Here is a 12048-nt window from a genome sequence, read left to right as displayed (position 1 = left end):
CGATGCTACAGAGCTTCCAAAAAACTCTGAGCTTCACAGATTTATTCAGATGCTCTGGGCATATCACCTCCAGTCTAGTTGTGAGTGGTGTTTGTAGTTTAGAGGGTGATTTGATGCTCTGGTTATACACACCACACCACATAAATGAGAAATGTCACTCCTCAAGTCTCTTTAAAACCTTGTGTTTCCGTGTTAGTTCTTCTAAATACGCTGGTTTGCTGTCAGTGGCTTTCATTTCTGCCTGATTTTTCTCAAGTGTATCCTTCTGGTGAGTGCATGTGTCACCTGTCCTGCACTCAGCATTGCTGCTTGCGCTGAGAAGCTTTGCCCTCTGGTGCAGTCCAGGGAAAGACAGTTGTTTGCATCATGCCACATGTTCTTCTCACTCTTAACAGTGCTTTTATGTAATTTGTCAATGTTACTGCTCAAAACAGCCCCTTAAAGAAATAATTAGAAAATGTTCCTTCGTTACCAGTTTACAGGGATATCTTAAGGAAGCAACGTGTGCCAGAGCATTGTGTGCTGAAATACTGGTATTGCTTGAGTGCTTTTGAGTGTCACTGAGATAAAGTATGCAGTACCTTCATGGCCTAAGCAGTACAGTATTTGTACAGTAGCACAGTAGCAAGATTCAAGATTTTTCCTTTTTTTTTTTTTTCCTGGTCTGATTCTTAGAGTAGGGGTTTTATGTTGTATTTTATCAGATTCACCTGTCTTGATATACAAAACACCTTGGAGGACCCTTGGAATCCTAATTTTGGGGCATCTTTTACTCTAGTGATCATTTATGCACAGCCTGACTCTTTTTTTCACTAGGAAGCTTTCACTACGCTTATCTCTCTGTCACTCAGATGTTTTTTAAGATGTGGAGTGTGACTATGTGGTAGAAAAATCATCTAGAGTTTATTGGACCCAAAAGGCTCTGCACTGGCAGTTGTTGGAGTACTGCAGTAGAAAGCAAGATACATCTGCCCTGATTGCCGTGGTCTCATATTGCTTCTGAATTTATTCCCTGACTTTGAAGCTTCTTTATGTGCTGCTGTGAACTGGCAACAGAAGAACACATTTCGGGGAATTCTCTGTGCCTAGTGGCAGGGAGGAGCATGAAACAAGTTTTACTGGTGCTGTATTTCTTGCTATGCTCCCAGGCCTCTGCTCAGTGTAGACGCCAGACTTACTGCTGTGAGAGGATGCAAATTGTTCCTACCCAGTTTTCCATGGCAGATTTGGAGTAAGCTGAGCAGGAGGCTGTGGGCAGGGATGCCTTTGTTTCACGTGCCTGAATAGAGCTTAGGGTGGATCCAGTGCCTGGAGGGTTGCAGGAGATGCTCCATAGCTGTGTTGACAACGTAGGACGTTGCAGTGCTGCTTGGACAACCATTACCATCTTCTGACTGGAGGTCTTTTCTCTCTGCAGTGATGTGGCCTGGATTAATCCCAGGATTGTGGGGATCATGGTGGAGTGTTTTCCTGGATTTGTGTGTAGTTATTTAGTCCCTGCCTATACACTCACATGCTGCTCTCAGTGTCTCCTTGCTTCTCCTCTGTAACATCTGGCTTATACTGCATGATATGGATTAAGTCCAGTTGAAATATTCCTAAACCTCACAGCTCGGACTCCTATCACCACTTCCATGTGGGGCATCTGGAATTTAAGCTAGTTTTCTGTGTGTCTTAATTCAAGCATCTTTTGTTTTTGTCTCTTTCTCACTGAGCTCACTGGTGTGCAACTGATGAGACTGCAGCATAAAAACATAGAAAATAGTGACTCATAACCCTTTAGCAGCAGACTGCAAGAATAAAATATAGCACACTCCGTCATCCACAATGTTTTTTTTAAACAAAACAACATAGGCCAGCCAGTGATTCAGCCTCAGTGTGGGTTATAGCACATGAAGTTTTGTCCTGGAGCCCTCTTGCGTCTGATTTCTGCCTTCGTTTCATGAGCTTAACAACCCCCCACCCCACCCTCCTTCCTCCTTTGTGTTGTGTGCTGTGTATTTCACAGTAGCTGAGCCTCTTGGCTGCCACACGCGCATGTGTGTTCCTGTAAAATCTCCTGCCCAGACAGATGGAATGCTGTCAGGATGAGCCATGCTTCTGCGTTTACAGCGAGCCCCCACGCTCAGGGTATATATGTGAAGGGTGGAAGGCAGCTGGTTATTTATTGCCATAATAAGCACTGGCAAGAAAATGACAGTACTTTGTGCTTTGTGCTGCTTGATGTTCTTTTCAGCCTGTTGAGGCATTTCTAGCTATACTCTGTTTATGTTCGTTCTGGATAGAGGTGGAAGCAAGTGGCAGCTTGAGTTTTGGAAGCTGGCTGTATTTTATGAACGTAGCACTGCCTATGTTGTAGACATTATTTTATTCCAAAAATTATTTGGTTTTGTCAAGAAAGTAAGCCCTGTGCATTCCTGCCTTCCATGAGCGCCTACAGACTGTTTTATACATCTCTAAGTAACAATAAGATGATGTTAGTACTAAAGGAGGTCCCAGCTTTGTACAGGCTGCAGTGCCTGGCAGGATATGTTTTAGGGTTTGGGGGTTTTTGTTACTTTGTTTGGTTGATTTTCCTGTGGGTGTTTTTGGTTTTTATTTTGGGGGGGAGGTGTTGTATGTATATATTTGTTGTTTTTTAGCGTGCTTGTTTGTTTGATTGATTGTTTTTTAATCTGAAAAGATGAGACAAAAAGAACCAGAAAAGAGAAGTACACTACAGTGTCTTCTACATGAATGGAGGCTTTGTACTTCCATAGTGGTCTATTTTATATGTGCACTTCTATCTCAAAGAATTATACAACACTTTTTCTTTTTTTTTTTTTTAACTAAATTTAAATCCAGAAAACTGTAATGATCTTGAGTGGAATCTGAATGTTGGTTCTGTGTGTGTTGGAAGACAAGGAAAAGGAAAGGTAGTAGAATCAAAAGCAAGCACTTTTTACACAGCAGGTAATTAGATTATAAAACTCAGTGCACCAGGAAATCATTGAGACGGAGAGCTCAACAGGATCAAGGAAGGGGACTGTGCACTGATTTGGGTAATAAGAGCAAGCTAAGTCAATACTTCTTGCTGATAGAAATGTTGCTGAGCTATTGAGTACATAAGATGGTGTTTCAAGGCTTGTGCTAATCACTGTCTAATTTCAAGTGTCAGGTCACACCTGTGAGATCCCCGTTACAACAGTGCCACCTAGAACATACTACACGTGAAGGGGACATAGTACACTGGATATACTTCTGGTCTGATCCTGCCTGGCACCTCCTTCCTTTCCCCTTTAGAGAAGAGTACTCCCATTCTGCAGATGGCAAAGCTGATAGCAGTGCTTTAATACCTACAACTCTTGCCTTCACTGGTCGGTACCTCTTAAGTACTGTTACTTGAAAAAAATCCTTGGATAACATACCCAAAAGCAGAAGCAGAAGGGGATTGTTGGAACAGAGAAGCAGGTAGTGCAGAGTTAGAGGAGGGGACGAACGTTTTTTGGGACCACAGCTTAGGTTATATTTGTGTATGAGTAAATTTTACAGTGGTATTTTAGTTTGTTACTAAACCCACAGATAGCAAACATCAGAAATATGGTGACTTGTACAGACCTAAGGAATGCTCATCCTTGATATGCTGACCTGGTGCCTAGCCCAAGTCCTTCTGTACTGTTCATAGTACAAACTTATTTTGAATTCAGTGATTTAGGCAGTTATTGTCTATAATGATTGCAGAGAAATATATCGTCTCTACTCCTGGTCATGGTGCAGCACGAGTGGGATCTGTTTCATGATACCTTACATTTCAGTAGCAATTCCTTGAAGGCATGAACTTTCTGCTGAAGTGCTGAATTGAAACAGAACCTGATTTACAGAGCTACCATCTGCAATCCCAGCTGAATTTAACATTGTTCTACATTGGTGCTTCTCTGGATGTCTAGTGAGGTTATTTCTAGGTTAATTTTTCTCCTGATGCAGTCTTAATTAAAATATAATGAAGGCAACAGAAGTTGCAAAATAAAATAACTTGAGAAAATCCATTTTGTGCTGCACCAGTGCTTTGTGGTCGGATGTTTGGTATTGCTGCTAATTATTGTTTTATATGAGGCACGTGTCTAATAGCATTTTTGTGTGTGTGAATCATCTGCAGAGCCTGTGACAGCATTCCAGAAGTGGAGTGAGCTATAGTGGCTGAGACCCTGGGTTTGCACCATGGGTTTCATTCCTGTGTTGGACTGAATGGAAGGAAATATTAGTGTTCTTTAACCCAGCAATTGTGGAATACAAAGGGGAATACGTTTGCTTTGTTAAGAAGTCACATGTTGCAATTAGCTTTCAACAATCCACTGATAGTTAATAGGGAAAGTGATTTATTTCTGATGAGGCTCTAGCTGGTTTTTTTTTTTTTATTTTAAGAGAAAGAAGAGGAAATCATTCTTTTGCAGTAGATTAAAAGCAAAAATGAGGTTGATAGTTGGATGTGATACTCAGAATGTAAGCATCATGCTCCATAATTAGCAAGTGTGAAATGCATACCCACCAGGATGAGTTAGACCATGTGGTGAAAGAGGGCGAACATGAGTTGGAAAATGAAGTTCTTCACACAAAATTGGCTGTGCTATTCCCACACACATGCACAAAATATTCAGTCGCTTAAATTCTTCATGATTTGTCTCGTATTAACAATACCTGGCAATGAAATATTTGTAGGTGAACTTTCATGTTCTGTTATGGATTAGTTGACTGCTGTCTCTGCAGCATGCTTAAGAGTTGGTCATGGAATGAGGGAATGTAAAACCTAATGGTATCTTGCAGGCAACAATCCATCTTTAAAAAGTGCACGTGGCTGGATTTAATACTTCCATCTAGTAACCTGCTTTGTTACATCCTTAGTTTACCAAAATCTTCCTTCCTCTAGCACAGAACAAAACCCTGTGCTGTTTCTAGATGCCAATGTCTAACTGTGTTTGTGTTGAAGTGTTGCAGCCAGTGCTTTCTGGGATTATATCAATGGTTTCCACACTCTCAATCCTCCTCTTAAGTAAACAAACAAACCAGTTTTACCACTTCTTAAGAGTAAGATAATTTCAGAAGGAAATCCTTCAGAGAGGATCTGGCAGGAGTCTATCCTACTGGTTTACCTTTTCTCAGCTGTACACTACAACCAGAATTTGCCTTTTTAAACTGGTACTAAATGAATATGTAGTGATCAAACTTAGCCAAAAGCTCTTTGCAGCTAAGCCATGGAAAGAAATGCATTATTACAGAGCTGTACTACTGCAGCTAGAGGCAAATTTGGCCTCCTTAGAAATACTACAATTCTCTGTGCAGCAAGATCCTGCTCATCTCACTTCCTGTGGGATCTTGGAGCAGATATTATTAAGATCAGAGTAATCCCAAAACAGTGGGATGGTAAATTTGAGAGAAGGCAGGAGGCTTGCTTTGATTCAGCAGCTTTGCTGGAGGTATTTAATCTGAACCTTCCCAGCTTTTTGAAGCCCTGCCAGGCAATAGCTGGGCCCTCCCTTTCTTCTCACCTCTCAAACAGACCTCCATAGCTTTTCTCAGCCAGTGAGTTACTTCCTTGTTGAAGGACTCTGGTTCCCTCGCTTGATTATTGCATGAGAAAATAATCAGGCTTCACTGCTGTTTTGGAAGCTGTAATGTGTCTGGGGTTTTCCTTTAGCAAAACACTGTTTATTGCCAATCTGAAAACAGTTGTTTTCTCTCTGAGGAACCAATGTGTTCCTGTGGATTTTTTTTTCTCTTCAGGAGACCATAATATCCCTAACTGCTCTTGCTTTAATGACTAATGAAGCAACAGAAGTGGCCTGTTGCTTGAAACTGAGGTGGACAGTTTGGATGTCTGAATATACCTGTGCCTTGGCTCCAATACTGTTTCCACCTGTGACAAAAGAAAGGAGCAAGCAATGGAGCAGAACCAGGACCCATCGTCTTCAGCAGTGTAGGGGACCAGACAAAGGCTTGAACTTTGGGTGAGTAATGCAGGCCCCCACTGCTCTGCTTGCACAGCTCACTGCTGTACACCCTGCCCACCAGGCTTTCTGTCTTTGCACTTCTACTTGCACAAGGAGTAGTAATGCTGTGAGAATAAGCACTCCCAGGACTATAAAGTGTATGTGATTAGAAATATAAACATATCAACTATCAGCTCAATAATCCAGAAGCCCTTCTGCCTAGAATGCTTTACTTGGAGTCCAGTTGTTGTGGAATAATGCACCTAGAAGGATGTATTGTCCTTACCTATGCCAGATTTCTTTGGTAGGAAGTCTGCAACAGTGAGAGGAACCAAAATGGACAAGAGATGGTGCACTAAGTAGCACCTTTTGGTCTCTGTTTCCTCTTCTCACGATTGACCATAGATCTGAGTGATGCTTGGGCTTGCCAGATAGGTTGTTACCATTTAGTGCATGTTGTCAAACATAACTAATTAGGCAAGAGCTAAGCTACTTACAGGACTTAAATGGTATCTAGAACTATATCTGGTTGGTCATAACTCACTAAATTGTAATATAGTTGTCTCTGCCTCTTCTTGCTGCTGTTAGTAACCTAGAGAAGAGGTTAATGTTATCAGTTCTGCATCTGTGCTATTGTGACTATGATTATTTAGCTCTTGCTTTTCTGTAACAATATAGCTCTGTCTTTTTCTATAACACTTTGCCCAAAACCATCTCTGTTTTTCCTCTGTGAGTGTTTGTGGGAACATCTCCCGTCATTAACATTAATGTGAATATTCCCTAAAGCTCAGTGCAGTCTTTAAAACATGTCCAAAGTGTGCTTTGGTGCATGTCAAGTCCTGCTTAAAGGCAAAAAACTAAGACAAAGGAGATTCAATAAACCATCTGCTGTACCTCAGCTCTACCTTGATACCTCTTGGCTCTGGGTGACATACATGTGGCATCCTGGAGAGTGTGTGCATCCAAAGGAGAGCATGGAAGCAAGTACTAGTGGCTTCATTTTGTGTGGTGTCTTACTCTGTGGATGCCTCCTGAAACCACACTGCTCAGTGCCCATCCACCTGATGGGGATGATACAGTTAGTTCATTCAGTGGATTAATTTGAATAAATAAAACCTACTGCACTTTTTTTTATCTGTGTGGAGGTCCAGACACTAAATGCACTGCAGATGAGGGCAGGTGGAGGGGTGTGGGTGTGGATGCTTGGAAAAGAGTTCAAGCCTTGCTATAGTCAGCAGTGGTCTAGGAAACAACATTGAGAGAGTTAATGTGGGGATGTTGGTATGTCTTGCTAAGTGCTTTGTCAAGACTGTGGATTTAGAGTATTGCAGAATATTGTTACCTAGATGTTCTGCTCTTGGGGCAATATTAGCTGTAAGAGAGTATTTTACTGAAATACTTCTTAGCTTGTTTCCTGGCAAAAAACTTTTCAAATATTCTCCCTTTCATATGTCTCAGTAATCTGTTCATCTGTTTTCATAGTATTTTTAATATTTTTACAAAACTGGGGAGTGTTTGTTTTTTTTTTTTAAAAAGGAAATTAAATTGCTTTCAGCTTGGGGCCTTTCATTAGACACAGTCTGTAGCATAGGTCTCTAGCATCAGGAGGTCCTGATACTGGGCTGTAATTGAGTTTTGCATTCTGTCTGAGCAGAGTTCATCTCAAAAACTAAAATCTGAGGGAAAAAGTAATTTGTGCAGATGGTCTTCATAAAATAAAGGCAGATTAAATCTGTACCTGTCACAGAATTGCTCTTGCAGATGCATCTGCTGCAAAATAATTACCTCTCTTGAGCCCAGTAAGCTAATCAATGTCTTTTGTTTGTGTCTGCAGTGGAAACAATTAAAAGCTCATTTCCTGTTTTTTAGGTAAACTTACAGATTCTCTGATTTTTAGGGATAATTAGATTCATTTTGATGTGTATCACAGTCCAAAGTGTTCCTGTTGGACAACTAGCTGTCTGTAATATAATTTACCAGGATGTAATTTCTTTTCAGTCACTTTTTTAACTTGACATGGTCTTTTGCTAAAGAGTTCAAAATCATTTTGTCTCCTTCCTTGTAAATTGCATTTAAAAAGCTTAGGGCTCTTTGTACAAACATAAGAAATGCCATTATTTGCATTTATTTCGAATTTTCTTTAAATTAATTTTCTGCATCATGAGAAAAAAAATCTGTAACATAGCTGAGAAAATAAACACTGCTACTACCTTAGTTCTGGTCTATGAAAATCTGCCTTGGGAGTCTGATCTCTCAAACACAGTGAGATGTGTGCACTGGGTGAGTGCTGGCAGGTAGAGAGGACCTCTCTGAGAGGGGCAGTGGATGTTAGAAAGCAGCTACTGGTGATGCCCCTTAATTCCTGGAAGCACGTGTGAAATTCCCAGCGGACTTCCACTGAGGGATTTGCAGTAGAGGTTTTACTCCGTGTGATTTGCCAGGTCCATCAGTATGGCTCAATATCATGTTGTGGGTTCTCGGGGGGATAGATCTCACCCCTCCATGCTGCAATTCCAGGCTGGACAGCAGTAGACTGGACAGCAGGCTGGACAGCAGGCTGGACAGCAGTAGACTGGAATGTGGTGCTGCTCTGCTCATGGCCCAGAGCAGCAGAACCTGCATCTTCCCTGGGATCAAGGCTGCCAGGGAGCACAGGGATGGTGTGTGGTGAGTCTGTTTTCTGCTCCGAAGGCTGCCTTGGATCCCGGACCAGGCGAGCATCGCACCTCGCGCGCATGAGCTGTTTTAAGCATGGAATGCTCATCACACAGCTGAGCTCACAGTGTGAATGGTTTGAATGGTGTGAATGCTGCCACGAAGGGTGACACTTGGAAAGGAAGCAGCACAAGCTGATGGCATCATTTCTGCCAAACCTCTCTGCAAGGTAGCAAACCTGCCTTTCCTCCTGCTTTGCACAATCCCTGCTCCACCAGGACAGGCCACTCTTTTACTATCTTCAGTTTGACTCAGTGCTGCCTGTAATGTGTCAGTGTTTATTGACCATGAGCAGATTTAAATAGCTTTTCCCTGTGCCTTCTTTTCCTTGTGGCTTGGCAGGAGCATGAATAAGCCTTCATTGTTGAGGTGAAGGTTAAAAAAACCACCCAAACCCCAAAAAATCCACAAGGTCTTTTAAGCTCTATAGTACATGGCAGTGATGATACAGTTGGGTTTAAAAGGAAGTAACAAGATCACACCCCGTGATTAACCTTGCATGCCTTCTTTAGGATGGCTTCACTTTGCTCTTTGTGCTCTGCTTGCCCTTATATGTTGGCATTAGATCACAAGTGCTGCTGTCACTAAAATACACCTTTTGCCTCCACCTCTGTTTGAATACCTCAATCTCTGGATTGTTTCAAGACTGTGCTGCAGCAGACCGACCTCTTGTTTTTTATTATAAAGAATAAGTGACAGTAGCTACAGAGGGGGCAGTGAGCCTCTGCACAGACAGACGGATATTTGTTTTATTTTAATTCTCAGTGACCTTTATTTTATCCTGATTCAATTGCTTACTCAAGGGCACCAGCATTTTTTGTGCCTTTAATGCATTAAACATTTTTCCAACTAAAGGAAGCATCACATATATCTCTTGTTGTCTTAAGAGTCACGATTAACCTTCAGCAGTGAATGTGCCCAAGAGGAAAAATGTGAAAGTGGAAAGTGGATTTGTTTGTAGAGTGGAGAAAATAAAAATCTCTTGTGCTATGAAACGTACCAGTTTTAAACCCTCAGAGCTGAGGGATCCCCTGAAAAGTCAATTTTATTTTCTGACAGCTGTTCCTGACTTAATTTAATTCATGGGAAATGTACATAGCCACCTTTTTTGTAAGTTAATAATGTCCAAGTCATTTTTGAATATGAGCATTTTCTGATATGCTCTTTTTTGTGTACCTTGTTTAAGAGACTCAAGTATCTATACACTGTGCAGGAGTGTCCTCTGTTGCAAAGGTACTGAGATTTTGCAGATGGCTTGTGAGAAAATGAAAGAGATTAAGGAAGCAGGTTGTCTAGGTAGTGGAATACAAATTAACTACTTACATCCTCATGTTGTCCACATTTGCTCTAAAAAAACCCTATTAGGCAGCCTTTGAAGACCAATCCCAAAACTTGAGCTGAAAATGTTCACTGAAGCCTTTGTTTCAGAATTCCCTGTTTTATTTATAAATAACACAGATGTATTTACTACAGTCACAGAATCCAATCTGTTGGAATTATTTTTTCTTTAGGCCTCCTAAAACAAAATTCTTGAGCTGATCATGAACTTTAGGGATTAAAAACAGTTTTAAAAAAATTACCTCAATGTATGATGTGCTAATTTATCTGGACTGTCAAATCCCACCCACTAACCAGTGTCAAATAAGAACCAGGAGACTTTAGCTTGTACTGGAACCCAGCTGTCAGGAATATCTTCAGTTCAGTTGACCAGTGGTAAACTTCCCATTTGATGTGAAAAATGGAATCTACCTTCACTGTTAAGGGTCTGTTTTGTATCATACACATATCATACTAGCCAATTATATCATTGAATAAAAATGTCAATTTTAAGGCATTCACTGTGTTAAATATTTGCTTTTTCCTTTGAATAGGTGAATGGCTATATTAATATGATTAATATTATTAGTTATGTTTGTATTAATGTTTACCAGGAGGTGCTAATCAGTAGTGACTTGTCATTAATTCATTGTCATTTTTAAAAGAAGAGGAAATGTTACTCTATGTGTGAATTTTCATTGTTCAAACACCACTGTGAAAAATTAGATTTCATAGCAGTTGGCAGATATTTCCATTGCTGGTGTGAGTGAGTTTCACAGTTTGATCAAAATTATCTTAAATTTTCTGTATTACTTTTAGCCACATCATAATTTGACTATAAGTAGAAATGGTCAATCAAGAATTGCACAGCTCTGTCATGCCAGATTTCTCCTTTCTCCATCACTGAGAAGTAGTCTAGCAGTTCAGGATGTGCACATGGATTTGGAAAACTTACCTGGTGCCAGACACTCCCTGAACTATTTCAGGGCCTGGATTGATTTTACCTACCTAGGAATGATGAGCTACATGGATTTGAAGATACTTTGTTAATGAAACCAAGTTTTCAGGTTTCTGTAACCGTTTTACTCCTTGTTTCAGTTTCCACTTTGTAATGGCTCTTGCAGCTTGTCTGGTTAACTGGCTCCCCAAGAACTGAAAGTAACTAAATACCACCCTAATGGGGTTTAACTTATATACACTTCTACCTTCATTCCAGTGTAGACTCAGTCCAAAACGTTCTCTTTTCAAATTTTTTTTACATGGGCCAGAACCTTTCTCAACAAGTAGAGCAATATCTAGAAACATGTTGTCCTTCCCCCGATCCTTAAAATGTACATCCAAAATGCTCACGTCTTCACTAGCTGAGATTAGAGACAAAAAGTTCCCAGATTTGAGTGAGGCCACCATATTGAAAGAATTTTTTGTTTCTTAAAGAATCCCCATCACTAGTCCAAGGATACCTTTAAACCCATCTAACTGGGGACTCCTGGTTGCATGCCTGGTAAGCTGGGTTGGTTTCTTTAGGATGTTCTTTAGGAACGTATGTATGTTCTTTAGGATCATAATTTTCATGCTGTAGCCTCTGATTGTCTGGACTCTCTTTTGTCTGTTAATTGCCCATTTGTTCAGCTTTACTCATGTTTATTTTCATAATTTTTATTTCTTGTCTTTTTTCCCCCTCTGATACTGTTTTGGAGAGAGGAGCAGTTGCAAGTGGTTGCACCTCTATTCTTGTTCAGATGACAGAAGAGCAATGGGGATTGCCAAATGCCCCAGTTACATTGGTAACTTCACATTTAAAAAAAAAGCCATGCAATTTTGGGAATCTGATCAATAAGCTGCGAATTCTGGGCTTGCTGGAGTTTCCCCATATCTGTCTATCTGTTTCTGTAGTCTCTCTAGCCCATAATCAGAGAACAAGTTATAAACAAACATGAGCATAATTCATCTCACCACTCTGTTAGAAGTCACACTCTCACACTCTCACATCACCTCGAAAAATAGTTGGTGTGTTGTTCTTTACTATTTTTATTTATATTGTTTAATATTTATA

At 40.6% G+C, this 12048-nt stretch overlaps 1 protein-coding gene across 4 annotated transcripts in view; it reads left to right on the top strand.

The window, feature by feature from the left end:
• CHGB (chromogranin B) overlaps positions 1-12048 on the top strand; it is a 61481-nt gene that overhangs the window by 12340 nt on the left and 37093 nt on the right. The window lies entirely within an intron of this gene.

Source organism: Manacus candei, unplaced genomic scaffold, assembly GCF_025592945.1.
Source record: "Manacus candei isolate 608988 ecotype Guabito, Panama unplaced genomic scaffold, ASM2559294v1 h1tg000017l, whole genome shotgun sequence".
NCBI classification, from domain to species: Eukaryota; Metazoa; Chordata; class Aves; order Passeriformes; family Pipridae; genus Manacus; species Manacus candei.
Note: the sequence above shows the minus strand (reverse complement) of the source record. Positions and strands in the feature narration are given on the sequence as shown.